This window comes from Equus quagga, chromosome 2, assembly GCF_021613505.1.
Source record: "Equus quagga isolate Etosha38 chromosome 2, UCLA_HA_Equagga_1.0, whole genome shotgun sequence".
In the NCBI taxonomy this organism is placed as follows: Eukaryota; Metazoa; Chordata; class Mammalia; order Perissodactyla; family Equidae; genus Equus; species Equus quagga.
The window spans coordinates 126,813,815-126,833,668 of NC_060268.1; positions in this window are offsets into that span (position 1 = coordinate 126,813,815).

Below are 19,854 nucleotides of genomic sequence, written 5' to 3' on the forward strand. Positions count from 1 at the left end.
TGACTGTGCCTCAGGTCTCCTGGGAGCCCCTTTGGGGTAGGGAGGGGAGTGAGAGGAGGCACTTTTTTAATCTGCATGGAAAGCCCTTTCTCCAATCTATCTGGCCTCTACCCACAACTTTGGGGATGAGGACGGGCCCTGTATTTTTGGCACTTGACTTTTGATCCTCAACAACAGCCTGGAGAAGAGGATCATAAATCCCACTTTACAGATGGGGAAGATGAGGTTAGAGGGCTTAAGGGACTTACCCTGGCCACTCATAATAAGTGGTGGAGGAAGGATTCACACCCGGGTCTTTCTATCCATGGCACTGCTCTGCCTGCCCCTCAAAGGCTGGGCCCACTGAGTTCATTCTGTGTGGTGCCAAAGGTACTTGGGCACTGGACAAATGTTCTGACGATGGAAGAAAGAAGTCTGTAGAAGAGGAGGCAGAAGGAAAAGAAGCTCTGTCATCCAGAACCATTCAAATAAAAAAGATGCGGGGAGGGGAATTGACCACAAGCTTACATTAATGCACTAGAATGATGTGGCTGCTAACAGAAGAAGAAAGGAGGGGAAAACGAAGAAGGAGAAAAAAAAGTGGAAAGAGAGACTGTTTTTAAAGCCTAGTCCAAGTATTTACTGTGGTAAGTGCTTTACTACATGGCAAATACTATTATTATCCCTATTTTGTATATCAGGGGAAACTGAGGCACAAAGAAGTTATATAACTTTCCTAAAGTCACACGTACACTAAATGGCAGTGCTGGGCCAGACTGACTTTACAGCAGTGTCCTGAACTCTGCATTGGTCAAAGGGGCTTGATAGGACTGTGACAGTTCTAGGTCCTGACCCAGAGGGATTTCAAGAACTGTGAGCACTTCCATAGGGAGGTGGACTCAAGATACTACGTAGCTACCATTTATTGAGCACTTCCCATCTGCCAGACACTCTTCCAAGGGCTTTCCACAGAGTACTCCTTTAATCTTCACACCTCTAGGAGACAGGTGGGATTATTTTCCCCATTTTACAGATGAAACTGAGGCAGGTCACAGGAAGAAAAAAGCCCAGAGAAACTCAGGTGTTTCGTCCACAGAAGGGCAGACTTGAGAGAGGGCACCCTCCCTGCCCCCTCCTGCTGCCTGAAGGGCCGTCCTGCGGGAAGAGGGCTTGATGGAAGGGCAGGAGGATCGGCTGCTGGGCCTTAGGATTGGACTCCTGCCCCAGGGCAAGGTTAGACTCAATGACCTCTAAGCCCCTTCCAGCCCTGAGACTCTGCCAGCTACTTGGGGCAGAAGAAGAGCTAGAGGGAAAAGAATAGGAAGAAGCCTGATGTGAATGGTTTCCCCAGAGTCCCCCTGGAGTAAACCCATGGTCCCCAGTAAAGGAAGAAATGGGCCATTCACTCTCTTTGGTCTGCGTGGAACCAGAGATCTTGATTCATGTGATAGAAGTCTATGGTAGTGGTTGATGGGTGCCTTACCGTGGCTGAAATGGTTGGGGAGAGGCAGCCTCTCATCCAGCTCAAGGGACCATCTTTCGAGCATTTACCACGTGTTAGGCAGAATCTGACATCATCTGATTTACTCCCCATGAAATCATTTCACAAACGCAGAAACTAAGACTCAGGTGCTAGTAACACACTTGCCCAAGGATAAGCATCTAGTGAGCACCTGGGCCAGTTAACTCCACAGTCAGTGGTCATCCAAGGGACACACTGTCCCCACTCGCAGGGCTCAGAGCTGATAGGGAGGCCCACCTCCCTCCTTTGGCCCTCCTGTGTATTCACAGCTGCCTCTCATCCCCTTCTCAGGAGGGCCGCAGGGTCCTGGATACCAGCGTCGTGGCTGAAGGTCAGACTGAGTGGGGCAAGGACGAGGAGTGGGGACAGGGGTTGGGATCTGGGGCACCAGGAGAAGGGTGCAGAGTTATTGGACGTCGCTGCCAGGGCTGCAGCGGGCAGTGGGGCGTGTCCCCTAGCTTGGAGGGGTGCTCTGTCCCTTCCGAGGGAGCCGCATCAGGGAGGCGGGCCCGGGACGCCCCCGCTCGGCTGGGTGCCGCGGGCAGGGGCTGCGGCCGGCACAGGTGTGCCGGTTGCCATGGCGACGGCGCTGCCAGCCCCCTCCCGCCCGCCCGCCCCGGAGGCGCTGGGCAGCGGGGCGGCGGAGCCGGGCAGGCAGCAGCGCTGCACCAGAGTCTTCAGCCCCGGCCATTGGCCGGCTGACTCCGGGCCCGAGGGGAGCGACACCCAGCGAAGGGCTGGGGCCTGCGAGCGCACCATCCCTGCCCGCTTCCACCGGACTCCGGACTCGATCCGCGGAGCGCAGAGGCAGAGGCGCGGGCCGGGCAACCCAGCGCAGGGAGACAGCTTCTCCCCTGTCAGCTTGGAGGGGCCCGGTGCCTCCCTCCATCGGAGACTGTCCCGGAGCGGGCGGGAGTGGGCAGCATGGAGGGTGAGTGACCCGGGGACTGGGGGTGATGGGACCGGGGGTGGGCGCGGTACTGACTCAGGGGCAGTGAGAGAAGGGAAAGAAAAGGGCCTGGGGTGTCCAGTCACAGAGGGCTATCCAGAGCCAGACACTGTGACGCTGTGTGTGTGTGCATGAGACAGAGACAGAGAGACACTGAGAGAAAGACCTAGAGTGCTCTGTAGTATGTGTGCCCGTGTGTGTGTGTGTGAGAGAGAGAGAGACAGAGACAGAAAGATAGAGATAGAGAGGGAGAGAAAGACCTGAGGTGTGTCGGTGTGTGCATAGCATCTCCCTCCTGCCTGGGCAGGGGATCATTTGAAACCAGGTGAGGACAGCTTGGCTATTAGCTTTAGAGAAATTGTAACTGGCTTTGCCGCTAGAAGGTGTGGGAGTAGTGGGGGAGATGGAATTCTAGACAAGATCTCCATGCAGAGAGAATTTCTCTCCCTGGGGGAAAGGGGAGGGGACTATGGACCACGTAAAGCTCCAAGCCCCTCTCTCAGCCAGTGTGGGCAAGGGAAACTTTATTTAAGCTAAGAAACTGGAGGACTGAAGGCTGGTCCACTGGCTTGCTGGGTGTCCTTGGGATGGTGCCTAAACCTCACTGTGCCACTGGTTACCCACCTGTTGAAAGGAGAAACTTACATTCAGCTGGCTTCACAGGGTGGGGCTATGAAGGCTGTGAGGGTGAAAAAAGAAGATGTGTTGAATAAATTCATGCTGGTAAGAGAAGACTGCTGCAGGAGGTAATAAAACCCTGAAATTCTGAGCAAGTAATTGTAAACACTGCCGGCAAGAAAGAAAAGGGAGTTTTACAGAACATCTTGTGCGGCTGCACTTGTAGCTTTCCAGTGAGCTAGGGTTTGAAAAGTGCGCACACAAAAGATGCGATGAGGAATGCATAACCCAAGATGAGTCTGGAAGATTGGAAGGATCTCTAAGAATAGTGTTAGCAAGACTCTGAAGCCCGAGAGAAGAGAAGCTGGGGAAAACTGGGGAAGAAGCTTCAAAGTAAGTAAGGACAACAAAAAGGAATCTGCTCAGGGTTTGGGGTGCGTGGTGTAATCCTAATGCACAAGGGAGGACAGGCAGAGCAGGGCACCGGCAATTTTAATTCAAACAGTGGAATAAAGAGCATAACGAGGAAATTGAAACCCAAGTCAGGCGATGGAGAGACGGCATCCAGCCACATACAGTCGGAGCCCAAATGACATCCCAGGGGCCTGGAGGCATTTGCAGATGTAATCATTGCCTCAGAGGAAATTACAGAGAGTGAAGGAAGTGCCAGAAAACTGAAGATGGGCAAATGTCCTGATTTTCAAAAAAGAAAGAGAGTTTTTTTTTAAAAAAAAAAAAACCTCTAAAGTACTAAGATTAATATCAACCTCTGCTAAAATTCCAGAATAAATAATCAAACACAGAGAACACTTAGGAGACAAAAAAGCAATCACACTTCTGAGGATTCTTTCAAAGGACGCCATTCTGTGCACTCACAAAGATAGGTGTGTGAGCGTCTGCCTCACAGTGCACGCTTGGAAACCATGTAGATGTCCGTAAATTAAGTAAATTGAGTGACGAGACACACCTGCAGTGGCATGGCTAGGCAGACATTAAGAACTGTGTTTAGGATTTTGTTTACTGGTATAAGAATATATTCACTGCCTACTGTGAATACTACTTTTTAAAAAAAAGAAGCAGGTTTTAGAACGTGTGTACTATGATCTCCTTTATGCAAAATTACATAGGCTTATTATTGGATATACATGTAAAATATATGCAAGGAGATGGTCTTTGGATCTATCACCTAAGAGATAGGTCTAACATCTTTGAATTCTCCTGCCCCTGAAAGCATACCCTAAGAGAAGGGCTGGGTACAAGGAGTTTATTTGGGAGGTGATAACTAGAGGCAGAAGTCAGAAGGGTGAGATGGGAGAGGGAGAAAAAGCAAGGAATGGGTACATGAATGAACTGGGTTTAGCTGTGGGCACTTGAGGGTTCTATCCCTCTGGGGACCCTCTGAGAAAAGTGCAGAATGAACCTGAAATTCTGCCCACACGAGATGAGGAGCTGACTGCTGTTCGCCCCTCTCCATCGATTGAGGGTTGCCCCACTCCTGCACTTCTAGGTGGTTCCTGATCATGGCTTCAAAGAAAGCAAAGCAGAGAGACCCCTGGACGCAGGCTTGAAGGGGCACTAGAAGTGCAAGGAAGTGTCCACCCCAGCGAGAATTTTTGGGCCGAGGGGCTGTGGCAGGAAGCATCACAAAGGCGTCAGCCGTGGGGCTTCTCTCTGGGCGGGAGAGAGTTTGCTCAGTGGCGTTTGCTCTCTTCTTTCGCAGTGCTCAGAGCTGTTTTATAATAAGCACGTCATTTTTATAAAAACAAAAAAAGTTTCAAAACGAAAGAAAATAATGTAGTGCTCATTAGGAGCCAATATTAATGCTCACTGAGAACAAATCACCCTAAACGTACCAATTTTCCTCTTTCAGACTGGGTCTCTGAGAGATAGAAAGCTGAATTATGAGGTTTCAGCAGGATGCTGCAAAGATTTCTCAGAAAGCCCTGTGAACTGATGGAGAGACTTGGGAAAGGGGCTGGAGGACTGACAATGGAGCTTTCATTAAAGGCTTAAATGCAGCCTGGAGATCCCTTGGACTCTGACCTTGATGTGACATTAAATAATTTAGAGGGAAAGTAAAAAGCATGCTTATCAAAGCTGTGGATAAGAGCCATAACACCCACACGGCAACAGATTCAAGGTTTAAGGGTGTCTCAACATGCCAGAATGCTGGGTCCAATCTAAGAAAATGAAAGGTAAAAGTAAGTGGAATGCAAAGTCCTGAATTTAGGTCCAAAAATCAATTGCATACATTTAAAATGGGGGAGATCTGGCTTGTATTCTTGAGGAAAATTACTGGGGGGATCAAAATGTACTGACAGTAAGATGGGCCTGGAATTCCTCTCAATGAAGAGTGGAGCCCCTGAGATGTTCAGTGTGGGAAAAAGGCAGGGAGAGGGCGATGATCCTGGGGACAGCAGCTCACCTTTGTTCTCTGTGGCTCCAGAGAGCACGTTACAGTAAGACAATTCAACTCAACATCAGGAAGAACTTACTGTCACTCAGAGCTGGCCTGGAAGCTGTCTCCTCATCAGTTCTCATCCAGCTTGAGTAAAGGGGACTGAGAAGGGGGCAAAAGGGGGAATTCTTGGGTGGCTGGATCAAAAACATGGCCTGGAGGGTCTCTGAGGGCCCAGAAGCCTGCTCCCAATGCCTGAGGACAGACACTGCAGTCTGCAGAGCCCCCTGCTGCGTTGCGGGGGCCAGCCGGGCAGTAACCCCCGTCCAAGCCTTCCCACTGGGCCTTGACTGTGGTGGCGTGCTGTGCAATAAGTCAGCAAACGACAGCAAATCAGATCCACTCCTAGTGGCTTCCTCAGAGTCCCTCGTAGCCTCCACAGCTGCCTACTGGGCCTGGGAGCTCTGTGGCTGGGGGACGCCATAGGCTGGGAGGATATATGTTCACACTGGCTGGAGGAAGTGGGGACGTGGCCTGTGCAGAGGAAGGAGGCCACTGGAGAGAGGAGGTGGCGAGGAGCAAGCCAGCTGGCCTCCCTGTAGCCCAGGACACAGAAGCATTTTGGAGGTCCAGGGGGGTTCTGCTTTTCCATGCCCCTTGGAAATGCTGCCAGAGACACTGTGTCCTGTTCTTTTTCACAATGCACTTCATCCCCTTGGGGTCACCCATCCAGCCTGGGAGGTGGGCAGGGAGACAGCCTCACCCCCACTTAACAGATGATGAAACTGAGCTGAGGAGCTGCAGCTTGCCCTGGCTTGAAACTACAGTGGGTCTGCTGGCTCTCTCTGCACAAATGGCCCAGATTCTGGGGACTCTTGGGGCTGCAGCCTCCATGGAGCCCACCTATCCACTGTCTGCACCTTCCTGTCTTGCTGGGAGTGAGGAATGGGAGGAATCTCAGCTGCTGCTGGGGAGGCAGAGGCCAGGTAGATACAGTTCTGGTTCCCACTGGGGCCATGATCTGTCCTATGGCAGTCTGTCCTGCTTCTAGCAGTGAGTAGAAGCAATAATTATAGTAACTATTTCTCTTCCAATTGTTGTGTGGCCCTTTCTATTGCAAAGACCGCAGGTTATTAGAGCCAGGAAAGGCCTGAGTAAGCAGCTGCTCAGCCTCGATTTCACAAATGAGGAAATTGAGGCACAGAGAGTGGAACTGACAACACAGCTAATTTCTACCAGATCTACTTAAGATATAAATATAAAAGAATTAAATTCAATCATTCTTTCTCAAAAACCTTTTGCTACTCTGTCATTATTAACTGAAATTGCACCATTAGAGCTTTGCTTTTTCTGATTTAAGATTTGACTCCCTTTAAAATGGAAACACCATAAAGAGACACAGCACTTTAAGTTGTTATGAGTCATTTCCTCATCCATGTGAACAAGTTTATCAGAATCTTTCCTAAAAGAAGATCCTGCTAGGAATAGGTAGAGAAAGAATATAAGTAGCTTTGGACAGGGACACTGAGACTCTAAGTGGTGATTCCTGGTTGGGAGATATTGGGTGGGGGAAGAATGAATCCCAAAGGAGGTAGGTGTTCACTTCCATTACTTCTCAGCTGAGCCCAGACTAGGCTGGCTCTCCCTCTGGCCACTGTGTGCCTGCTTCTTCAGGAAAGGTTTTAGATGACACAGGCAGTATTTGTGGTGTCAGCTTTGCAGCTGGAGCTTTGGAATGGCAATGCCCCCTTAAATTGAGGATCCTTAGTTGCTGTCCGTCAGTTGCTGTTAATGGACACTGGAAGTCTTAATAGCTGACCTGGTGATGCCCAGAGAGGATGAGAAATGGTTGAAGGTGGCAGAGCCGGAGCCAGGCTTATCTCAGACTAGGTCACCTGGCTTACTTGATTCACCCTGAATCTTGGGGCCAAGTGAAACCTAAGGCTCCACCACTGCTGCCCCCTGTGTTCTAAAAGCAAGTCTCTTTATCTTTGAGCTTTAATTTTCCTATCCGTGATGTGAAAATAATTCTCCTTTCCTTGTCAGAGACAGCTTGATGTTGTATAACAAGTATTTCAACAATAATGAAAATGGTACATATCAGAGCCTATGGAATACAGCTAAAGCAGTGCTTAGAGGAAAATTCATAGCCTTCAGGACCTATATTAATTGCCAATGTTCATTAATCATCTCTATGTTCTAGGCCTGGTGACAGATAGTGGAAAGTATTCTGAACTGAATTAGGCATAGCTTCACCCTCTGAGGCATTTCTAGCTTAGTGAAAGAAAAAAATTCTACACATAGCTGAAGGAGGAAACAGAACATGACCAGCACTGCAGGTAGACCCTGGGGAAACAGTCATAGAGCCCAGAAAGGGAGCTCCAGGGCATAGGCTTAGCCTTACCCAGAGCAAGAGAGAGGAAAACCCCTTCCCTTTCCCCCCTCACCTTAAGTCTCTTCTACCCTATTTTCTGAGGTCTGGAATGCCTTTGGATGTGCTGAGAGTATAGGTTTAATATGTGAGTAAAGAGCAATGAGGTGACTTCAGTTTTTGCTGAGAGGTAAACAACTTGCATCAGAACCTTCTTTCCTGAATATGGGTTTTGATAGGTAAAACAGAAAACTGGAGAGCTCCAGGAGGAAGTGAGGAGAAATGAAAAGATTTCAGAGTAGGAGAAGGGAAAGGGCAAAAAGAGGCTTGTTTGAGGCTCCTGCTGGCTGCTCCAGGAACTCCTCGGCACCTGTCTTTGGCCTCCGTCAACCCAAATGAGCAGGCCCACCTGCTCTCACTTGCCAAGAAGGGGCTGGGCTTGTAAAATCTATATTGCTGCGGTGGGTGCCTGGGCTGAGGTGGCTTCAGCTCGGCCTCCAGGAGGGCAGAGTGAGGTCTCAGGAAGCCTCCTCCTCAGCAGGGAGCCTCTCAGACACCCACCTTTCACTCACCTGAGTGTCCCAACACAGGCCTTGCCGAGACAGGCTTTCTCAGGAACAAACCCAAATGACTTGGACCCTCGCTGTGACCCTTCCAGCCCCTGCAGCTGCCTGGAAGATAGCTAATGCGGTCAAGAGGCAGCCCTTAGGTCAGAGAGGACCTTTATAATTTCCTGTGATATTGCACTGGGCCTGGTAGCAACCCCATGAGATGGGGAAGTGCAAGAAGCCCAGGTCATCCATGTCTGAAAGCCAAGGAGGACACAGGGAGATCAAGGGTATCTCCCCAGTTCACCTAGGAGTACCAAGGGGTGGCATAGGGAATTAGGTTCCCCCATTATCACTCTCCAAGTCACCCTAAACTGAAAATCTCCAAATAACTGTGCAAAAGCAGCTTTTTTTTTTAAAGATTGGCACCTGAGCTAACATCTGTTGCCAATCACTTTTTTTTCCTCCTTCTTCTCCCCAAAGCCCCCCGCTACACAGTTGTATATTCTAGTTGTAGGCCCTTCTGTTTGTGCTATGTGGGACGCCACCTCAGCATGGCCTGATGAGCGGTGCCATGTCCACACCCAGGATCTGAACTGGCGAAACCCTGGGCCTCCGAAGCCAATCGCGCGAACTGAAGCACTCAGCCATGGGGCCAGCCCCCAAAAGCAGATTTGAGACAAGTTCCCAACCTTCTCCTTCAAACTAAGTTCCCCACCCCCCAAGCTCCTCCTATATGCAAGTTCTGGAGTGACCACCACTGGGCCAGATCTCAAGGCCGTGTTTTCTGGCTCCAGGTCAGTGTCCTTTCCCGCCTGCCTCAGTGCAGTCTCTGTGGAAGACATGGCCTGTTAGCGGCAGCATAGGGACGGCAAATACTTAACCTGGGGAGCAGGAGTCTTGGGGGTCTATGGTGCTGTCCCTACCCATCCCTACCCCTTCCGACTGTCCCTGGGGTTCTGATCCTGAACTCTGCAGACTCCAGGAGGTCCAAGGATGATCAACTTTAGTCCCCTTGTTTTAGTCAAGACACTGGGGTTACAAGCAACGGAAACTGACTCTCACTAACTTAACCAACAATGGGGATTTATCAGAAGAGTGTGGGTAAGTCATCCAGTGGAAGGAAAAGCTGTTCCGAGGACCCAGAGTCGGATCCAAAGCAGAAGTCAGATTGGCCATCCTTTGGCCAGGGGCCAGCGCAGACCCCTGATTGACAGTCCCTCTAAAGCTGCATGCAGGGAGGAGGGCTGACTCTCCAAGGGAAAAATCAATGCTAGAGAAAGGGATAACGCACGCAAGGTGCGCCACAGCTCCGGATGCCCACACTCCCCTGAAAGTGTGTGTGAAACATTGAGAGAAGATCCGCAGCTTTCAAAGACTGTAAATACCATCTGGACAGAGACCATTTCTTGGTATAGCAAGACAAAGCTCTGGGAAAGCGTCTGTGAAATGGATTCAGGTGCATCAGGGTCTCCAAGAGTTTGGTGATCCCCAAAATGTTAACCACCACTAAACCCGAGCGTAAGCACCTTTAAGGACTGTGTAATTCAGTGGTTCTCAAATCTGGCTACACTTGCAAATCGCCAGGGAGGTTTAAATAAAAATACCAGTGCCTGGATGCCACCCCTAGAGAGTGATTCACTGGTAGGGATGGGGTCTGTCTTGTTAAAAGCCAAGTGATCTGGTGGGCCGGCCCGGTGGTGCAGTGGTTAAGTTCGCATGTTCTCCTTCAGCGGCCGGTGGTTCGCAGGCCCGGATCCCGGGTGTGGACATGGCACCGCTTGCCAAGCCATGCTGTGGCAGGCGTCCCACATATAAAGTAGAGGAAGATGGGCACGGATGTTAGCTCAGGGCCAGTCTTCTTCTTCAAAAAAAAGCCAAGTGGTTTTGCTATGAGTCCAAGCTGAGAAGCACTGCCGTAGTCAGTATGTTCATCACATTGATCAGAGCTTCCTTCTGATTAGGAAGGTCAAATGCAAGTTAGTGAAAAGGTAAATAAAAGTCACTTAAAACACCCCCTGTGACAAACACTGTTAATGTTTTTGTTTTGTCATTTGTACACACACACACACACACTCTTTTATATGACATGCAGATTTACAGTGCAGGTACGTAATACTTTGTAACCATTACAACTCTTGGTCAATATTTCCCCCCTACACCATTAGAGCTTGTTCTGTTCCTTAGGATAAACCTTAGAAGTGGACTGGCTGGCTTCGGGAGTGGGTCCCTTGTCAGGGTGCTGGACAGATGTGCCCCAATTGTGAAGGCTGAACTGATTTGTCCCTCCTCCCCCTACAGTGCACGGCCACACTCTAGCCCTCACTGAGCACTTTTCATCTCTGCCAATCTGACTGATGAAAAGCTTACCCCAATGTTCTCTCTCTCTGTTTTTTTTTTTTTGTGAGGAAGATTGGCTCTGAGCTAACATCTGTTGACAATCCTCCTCTTTTGGTTTGAGGAAGATTGTCACGGAGCTAACATCCGTGCCAGTCTTCCTCTGTTTTATGTGGGATGCCACCACAGCATGGCTTGACGAGCGGTGCTAGGTCCATGCCCAGGACCCGAATCTTTGAACCCCAGGCCGCCAAAGCGGAGTGCATGAAATTAACTACTCAGCCACCAGGCCAGCCGCACCCAAATGTTCTTTAAAATTGCATTTCTTGGGTTACAAATGAACATGAGTGTTTTCCCTTGTTCGTTAGCCCTTTGTCCTATTTTGTGTTGTGTTCTTCAGCGAATCCCCACAGCCTCTCAGCCCCGGCCGGTTCCCCCAGGACACTCTCAGGAAGCAGGTGTTGAATGGTGAACCCAGGTCCCTGGTCTGGGGCTGAGCTCCCGAGTGGTACCAGGACAGTGGAGCAGGTGGTGATAATGATGAAGTTAGTGTTAGTGGGAGAGCTGTGAACTCTGGGAAATACCCAGACTGATTCTGAGCTCAGGGCATTCGTTTTGGTGGTGGTCTCTCTCTCTCAGACATCTTTCAGGCTTTGCAGGGAGGCCCAAACCAAGAGTATTATAAAAATATTACTCTCAGGGGCTGGCCTGGTGGCGCAGTGGTTAAGTTCGCACATTCCGCTTCTTGTCGGCCCCGGGTTTGCCAGTTCGGGTCCCAGGTGCGGACATGGCACCACTTGGCACACCATGCTGTGGGAGGTGTCCCACATATAAAGTAGAGGAAGATGGGCGTGGATGTTAGCTCAGGGCCAGCCTTCCTCAGCTAAAAGAGGAGGACTGGCAGTAGTTAGCTCAGGGCTAATCTTCCTCAAAAAAAAAACACAAAAAAATATTACTCTCATATTCATTGTGCAGTTTAACACGGTCGACACTGCTGCTCCTGAGCTAACGTGCCGTTTTGTGCTGGTTTCAGCCTGTCAATAACCAGCGTTGTGGCTGGGCCACCCTCGTGGTTCTTAGAGTGATTGCAAGACGCCTTCAGCAAGATCCATGAGGAAACTGAAAAAATAAAGGTTTATTACTTACAAGACCTGGAAATTACACAGCACACTGGGGCCACACAGCGAGGTTGTGGGAGAGAGAGAGCGCATGGGCCTGGGTTCTGCTTTTACCAGTGTTTGGGAGGGGGCTTAGGGCACTCACTCTTTACTGGTGAATTTAAAATATAGGAGCAGGAATTTAAAGTGCAGGAAAAGGAAAAAAAAACCCCACAAGTGGTCCAAATAGTTATTGAAATCAACCAAGATCTCTAAAAAAAAGCAGCCTCTGTGGGGGGAGGAGGCTGGCTCTTTTTTTTTTCCCCCTTTTTTTCCCCAAAGCCCCAGTACCATACTTGTGTATCCTAGTTGTAGGTCATTCTAGTTCTTCTATGTGGGACGCCACCACAGCATGGCCTGATGAGCAGTGCCAGGTCCGCACCCAGGATCCCAACCAGTGAACCCTAGGCCGCCGAAGCAGAGTGTGCAAACTTAACCACTTGGCCACAGGGCTGGTCCCTCTTTTTACATATATACATATATATATATTTCATTGAGGTCACATTGGTTTATAACATTATATCAATTTCAGGTGTACATCATTATATTTTGTATTCTGTAGACTGCATCGTCTTCACCACCAAAAGTCTAGTTGCCAACCATCATCATACACATGTGCCCCTTTACCCCTTTCGCCCTCCCCAACTCCCCTCTCCCTCTGGTAACCACCAACCTGTTCTCTGTATCTTTGTGTTTGTTTGTTTATCTTGTTCATATGAGTGAAGTCATACAGTAATTGTTTTCTCCCTCTGACTTATTTCATTTAGCATAACACCCTCAAGGCCATTCATGTTGTTTCAAATGGCAAGATTTCATCTTTTTTATGGCTGAACAGTATTTCACTGTCTTCTATTTCACGTCTTTATCCACTGATGGGCACTTAGGTTGCTTCCATGTCTTGGCTATTACGAATAATGCTGCAATGAACATAGGGATGCAGATACCTTTTCAAATTAGTGTTTTCATGTTCTTTGGATAAATACCCAGAGGTGGAATAGCTGGATCCCATGGTATTTCTATTTTTAATTTTTTGAGGAAGCTCCACACTGGCTCTTTATCTAGTTGTGTACTGGCAATGTGTTTATTTGAGATAGCCAACGCTGAAGGGGATGCCTCTTTGAAGTGATACCTTGGCAATCAAAGCTTAAGTCAGGCACTTGCATTACAAAAAAAGGAAAAAACACGACTGTCAGGGCTTGAACTACACATGCATTGAGTGCCCCATGCCTGGCGTCACTCCAGGTTCTCGTCACACGTTATCTCGCTGACTCCTCATCACGACACCTTTGCAGTAAGTGTGAACTTATCTCCCTTTTACTAGTGAGGACTCTGGTTTCCAGAGAGGTGACATGACCTACCCAAGGTCGTAGCCAGGAAATGTGTGTTCCCATTTTAAAGATGAGAAGGGTAAGTTCCCACAGAGGTGAGGAGTGTCTTAGTCGGCTGGGGCTGCTATCACAGAATACCATAGACTGGCTGGCTTATAAACCGCAGGAATTTACTTCTCACAGTTCTGGAGGCTGGGAAGTCCAAGATCAAGGCACAGACCAGGTGGCTGGTGAGGGCCCGCTTCCTAGTTCATACGCAGCCATCTTTTCGCTGTGTCCTCACATGGCAGAAGGGACAAGGCAGCTCTCTGGGGTCTCCTTTATAATCCCATTCATGAGAGCTTGCCTTCATGACCTAATTACCTCCCCAAGGCCCCTCCTCTAAATACCATCACACTGGGGATTAGGTTTCAGCATATGAATTTTGAGGGGACGCAAACATTCAATGTATTGCCTGAAGTCACCAGAAAGGAGAGCTGGGACTTCCCGGTCTCTGTGTATCCACTACCTCCAGGGTCTTTGCTCCAAGTCCTTTAGCTCTGTGGCTCTCCAACTGGAGAGTGCCTCGGAATCAACTGGAGGATACATTACAGCAGAGATACCTGGGGTTTTCGTTCCCTAGGGTTTCTGGTTCCCTAGATCAGGAGTGAGGCCTAAGAATTTGCATTTCTAACAGGTTCTGGGTGATGCTGCTGCTGGTTCGGGGCCACACACTGAGAGCCAGTGCATCTCCATCCTCTCTCTGGCCCTGGGCTTTCAGTGGCCTAGAGCTTGATCTCTGAGATCATCAGACGCTGTGGAGGCAACCATTATTATATCCTGAGACCTCCAGGAAGCTCCCCAAGTATGGGAATTGCTTAATTGGGCTCAGCGGATGATTTTCACAGGCTGTCATGCATCCACAAGGGCACTGGGTAGATCCCAGAATGATAAGTCCAGGGTGTTAATGAGGTCTCCAGCTGCAGGCAGGGACCCAGGAGGGGTGAGAGGGCTGCCTGCCTCCAGACCATCTCACCCCAGCCCAGGGGAGTTGCCAGGAATAGGAAGGAGTTTTTCCTCCTTGAGAAAATAAGCAGTCTATAATGCTGGAAACTCGCCTAAGTGTAGAGACTGCTGCCCAGGCTCTGCTGAGGGTCTAGTGATGGGCAGGGTTGCTTCCAGACACTTCCCAGGGACAGACTGTGGCAGGTGAACTCACTGAGCAGTTCTCTGAGGCTTAATGAAGGCAGTAGGGGAAACACACAGACTGGAGTCTAGCCAGGCAGACCGACAGATTTCCCCAAGTCATGGGGACTGATTCAGAGTTGGTTTTGAGGCTCAGCAGGGGTAAGCCACATGGGGAGGCTCCCAAAAACTCTGTGGTGGGGGTTCTTTCTAAAGGACCCTAGAGATGGCCTTCCAACGCCAGTAATACAGTTGGGAGCAAGACTATGTCACCTGGTGTCAGGACCAATCTTTCCTTCCATTTTCTCTTCATACCAATATCTGTCCATCCAACAACCAGTTACTGAACCCTTTGCAAAGGGCAGGCGCTGACGACACACTGGGGATGTGGCTGCCAACAAGGAAGGGAAGATCCCTGCTCCCCAGGAGCTGACTTTCAAGGGTGGGAAAAACAATAAACCTAAAAACCAATAAAATATTGACAGACTAAGGAAAATAAACAGGATGCTATGAGATAATAGTGGGGCACCTACTTTAAATAAAGTGATCTGGTGAGGCTTCTCTGAGAAGACATCTAAGCCAGGAGCTAAGGGAGGGAAAGAGGCAGAGGGAATAGGAAGAGATAAAGGCCTTGAGGTTGGAAAAAGCAGGAGCGTGTAGGAGCCATCACAAGGTGGCCAGAGCATAATGGGCAAAGGGCAGAGTTGCAAAGGGTCAGGCCAGAGAGACAGCGACAGGAATCAGACCACGCAGTAAAGAGTTTGGGTTGTATCTGAGACACAGTGAAGGGTCTGGGCAATAATCATCACCAGAGCAAAGCTGATGGGGAACTTGGCAGTGGAGGGACCAGGCTGACATCTCCTGAGCCCACTGGTCAAGCTTAGCGTCAAAAAAGAGACCACCAGATAATCTGACCTAGCCTCTAGATCTGTCAATTACAGAAAATGCAGGGGACAGAGAGTAGAACACGTAAAATGACATCACCAGGGAGCAATCAGCAAAATCCAGTCTGCAAGAAATTCTACAGACAAATGACCCAGATATTTATATGACAAATAAATTGCAGAGAGAGAAAAGAGATAGAGAACCTAGAATCTAAAAGAGACGTAAGAGCCACATCAACCTGTTGACCTTAAACAAATAGGCAGCCAGTTATTTCTGCAGCAAAAATGGGTTTATTCAGAATCACCAAAATATTGCATTTTGATTTCTGCAGCCATGGCAAGCCATCTCCAAGTCCCCAGCAGCAAGGGGAGGAGAAACTCTTTTATAGAGAGGAAGAGGAAGTGGGAGGGCTATGGTAGACAGAGTCCATTGGAGGAGACTGGGAGTTCCAAGTGTAGTGGCTTTTCATTGGCTGTGACAGTCTCTTATTGGCCGAGCTGTTGCTGGGCAAGAAGAGGAAGTCTTTCTTCTTCCTCTTGGGCTCAGCAGTTGTTGTAGGGCATGAGAGCTTCTCCTTTTTGGCCTCCTGACTTCATTTTAATGAGGCTTCTGTTTATTAATTTCCACATTTTCCCCTTTTGATCGAGATCCTTCTCTGAAAGCATCTCTGACCAAGAGTCAAGTTTTCTGATTTCAGCAACTTCTTGTCCCTCGATGCCAGGGAGGACATTTCCTAGGTTTCATGTCTCATGTTGGAGGGAAAGTGCACAGACTGGAAACCTCTTGTGGCCACATTTGAGAAACAAGGAGGGGGAGAAGGGAGAACACTCAGACACTTTTAAAGTCCATGTGTTATCAAGATCATAGGCATTGGAGATCATTTGAAGCATTATGTTATCATCAAAGGTTTGGCACATAACCTTCCAACTGCCCTGGTCCAGGCATCTTGAGGAAGCTGTCTCATGAGATGTTGTCTGCTTCAATTCTGAGAAGTCCTTACTTTCAAGTCACCAGATGATGTGCACGTCCAGTCAGGATTTTGTGCTCTCTTTAGCTCTGTCACGTGAATCCAAGAGTCTATTCCTTGGAGTTCTGTGGCACAATGGTTACTTAGCAGTACCCCACAGGGGCCTTTCCACTGAGGTTGAAGGGAGTCCTTCTGATAGACAAAATCTGCAGGTTGCAAGCTGTGATGCTTAAGGTCTTCGTCTCCCTGGATCACACTGTGAAGAGATTGCTCTACCAAAATGTGGTTATTTTTAGTAGAAGTAATTAGGCCTTCACAATATTGGAGTATATCTCCTTTTATCAGCTGTAGGTCAAAAGAGGCAGGAGCCAAGTGCCCTGTGCATCCTGTGACTGTCTCAAAGGGTGAGAGGTTATGAGTTCCAAAGGGGGCAGGCCTGAGATTTATAAGAACAAAGGGCAATGCTTTTGGCCAAGGTATTTGGAGGGTCTCTACAAATTTTGCCAACTGAGTCTTAATAATGCCGTTGGTGCATTTGACTAAACCAGAGGATTGAGGGTGGTAAGCACAGTGAAAGTGTCATAAAACTGGCCAAACAGCACAGACTTGTCGAGCACCCAACCAGTGAGATGGGTTCCTTGATCACTATGAAGCTCGAGAGGAGTTCCCCGGGTAGGGATAGTCCTTTCCCAAAGGACTGTGGCCACAGAAGAGACAGTAGGCTGTCTGCAAAGGAAGGCTTCAGTCCAGTGAGAAAACATACAAACCATGGCTAAAACATATTTATATCCATGAGAGGGGAGCAACTGTAGGAAATCCATTTGCCAAATCTCAAATGGTCCACTAGACAGTCTAAAAATTCTGGGAGCAGTACGAACATAAAATACTTCCCTGGGTTGTATTCCAGACAAATGGGACAAGTGAGGTGGGTACTTTTTGTGGCCTTGTTAACGTTTCACCACCAATGCTGATTCATCAATGCTGTCATTTTGTCAGTACATCAATGGTTTAATGCACGTGCAGTGGTCAGGGGTGGGAATTTTAGAGTCTTCGTTAGGACTGGGTTGTTATTTAGTTGGAACTGGAGCTTTCTCTTTTTATCAAACCAATAATTGTTGAATTTCCACTCTTGTTTTTCCTTTTTTGAGGCCAATTGTTTGGCTCCTCTAGTTGTTTTTTTAAGTTATCATTTAGGGAAATATTCCTTTAGACTATGACTGAGGTTTAGCTGCTGTCGGTTCCTTTAAGGGCGGCATTCCTTACAGAAATATCAGTAAGGTGATTCCCTCTAGCTTCCAGGGAGTCAAGTTTAGAATGCCCTGGGATCTTAATAATAGCTAAAAGTGACAGGTAAAAGTATAGCCTCCGATAATTCCTGAATGTAGAGGCCATTTTTAATTTTATTTCTGCTGGAAGTAGGGAAGCGTTTTTGCTTCCACAACACTCCAAGATCATGAGCCACTCTGACAGATTGGCAGTTTTGCCCTTGGCTAAAGTACAAGCCCATGTTAGCGTGCGCAATTCAGCCTGTTGGGCCGAAGTAGCCATAGACAAAGAGGCAGCCCCGACAGTATCAAAATGAGTTGCAATAGCACACCCAGCACAGGGTTTGCCATTGTCACCTTTCAAATAAGAACCATCAGTGAGCTCTGGGAAGTCGGCATCACCCAAGGGGCTTCCTGCAGGTCACGAGGAGTCGGGAGGTGATCAGCATTAAGCAGTCGTGGGGGCCTTTGGCAGTAACCAGGAGAGAAGAGCAGCAGGGTTAAGATGATCACCACTTAAAAGGGTGATGTGAGGAGCAGTTAACAACAGGATTTCATAGAAGGTGAGATGGCTGACTGAAATATGTTGAGTGTGATGAGAATTCAGGAGGATTTCTACTGCATGAGGTACAAAAAATGGTTAAAGGGGATCCCACAATGATTTTCTCAGTGGCCTTAACCCAAAGGTCCGTGGCAGGAATGGTTCTAAGGCAAGGGGGGTATTCTTGTGCCACAGGGTCCAGTTGCTAACTATAAAACTGTGGTGGATGGTGGTCCCGTGTTTTGGGGTCTGTACCCGAAGGGCACTCCCTTCCTTCTCATAGACAAAAAGGAAAATGGGAACTTGATCATCGTGATGTCCAAGGGCGGGTGGGTTCATCAAATTCCCATTTAAGGTCTTAAAGTCTATGTCGCCCAGTTCTTCCTATAAAATTGGGTTGAGGGTATTGTTCTTGAGTACAACATACAGAGGTTTGGCCATAAGAGAGAAATTTGGAATCCCATTTCAGCAATAACCAACTAGCCTGAGAAGACTTCGCAGTTGGCACTTAGTTTGGGGTTTGGGGAAACTCAGGACACGAGGAAGCCCATCTGGATCTAGTGTAGTCCTTGTTCCGATGTCAGATGCCCTAAACGTCAAACCTGGATTTGGGCCAACTGCAATTTCTCCTTGGCGACCTTATGGCCCTTTCAGGGTAAAAGCTTTAGCAAGAGTGGATGCTGCCTTCCTGTGAGGAGGCTTGGGAGGGAGAGCAAAGAAGCAAATCATCTGCAAGTTGCAACAAAGGAGAACCCTTAGGGAACTTTATATCATCCAGATCAGCCTTCAGGATTTGTGAGAAATAAGAAGGGTGCTCAGTAAAACTCTGAGGCAGGTGGATTGTTTTCCTTCCCATGTGAAGGCAAAAGGTGTTGACTACCTTCATCAACTGGAATGCTAAAGAATGCGCTGCTGCATAAGTAAATGCCTGTGAAGAACTCGCATCCAGTGGGGATGGGTGTTAGTAGCATATGAGGGTTAGGAACCACAAGGTGTCAAAGGATAACAATGTTGTTTATTGCTTGGAGGTCGTGGACTAACCACCCTTGGCCCTTAGGTTTTCTGACAGGTAAAATAGGAGAGTTACAGGGACTAGGACAAGGGATAATGAGGCCTCGAGCCTTGTCATCCTCTATTATGGGCTTTATACCTTGAAGGGCTTCTTTACGTAATTGATTAATTCTGGGGAGAGATTTTGAGGGATCTATTTGAATCTCGATGGGAGGTGTGCTGTGAATTTTACCAATATCAGTTGGAGATTTTGCCCATGAGGAGGATGGGAGCAGATTCAATAGGGCAAATGATTACTGTTCCCAGAATCAACTATAGTACCGTCAAAGATGGAGCAAATAAAAGATGTCAAAAGGGTCATTTAATACACCTGGTTGACTGTCTTGATGACTACTGTCAAATTCCAGAATAATTTCCCCCTTTTGGGGGAAAGAAATTCCAGCATGATACTTTCGAGAAGGCTTGGCCTAATAAAAATAGGGGTGGGGGAACTAAGGAGAAAAGGCTGCAAGTCTCTCGAAGGGCCTAAGCAAAAGGGACTAGGTTCAGAGTCAGGACCCTGTTGAGGTTTATTAGAAATCCCCACCATCTGATCTGTTTTAGTCCTCGGAGGCAGGGCCTGCTTCATAGCAGTGGGGCTAGACACCGAGAGTGTGGCTCCGGGGTCAATTAGGACAGAAAGAGATTCATCTCCGATCTGGAGAGGTGTTTCTCTGAGCCGATTAAGAGAGAGGATTGAAAGAGGCCCTGTTGCTCCTCAGAGCCTTGTCACTGAGAATTTGGAGGACGCTGGAAAGGCTGGTTAGAGGGCTGA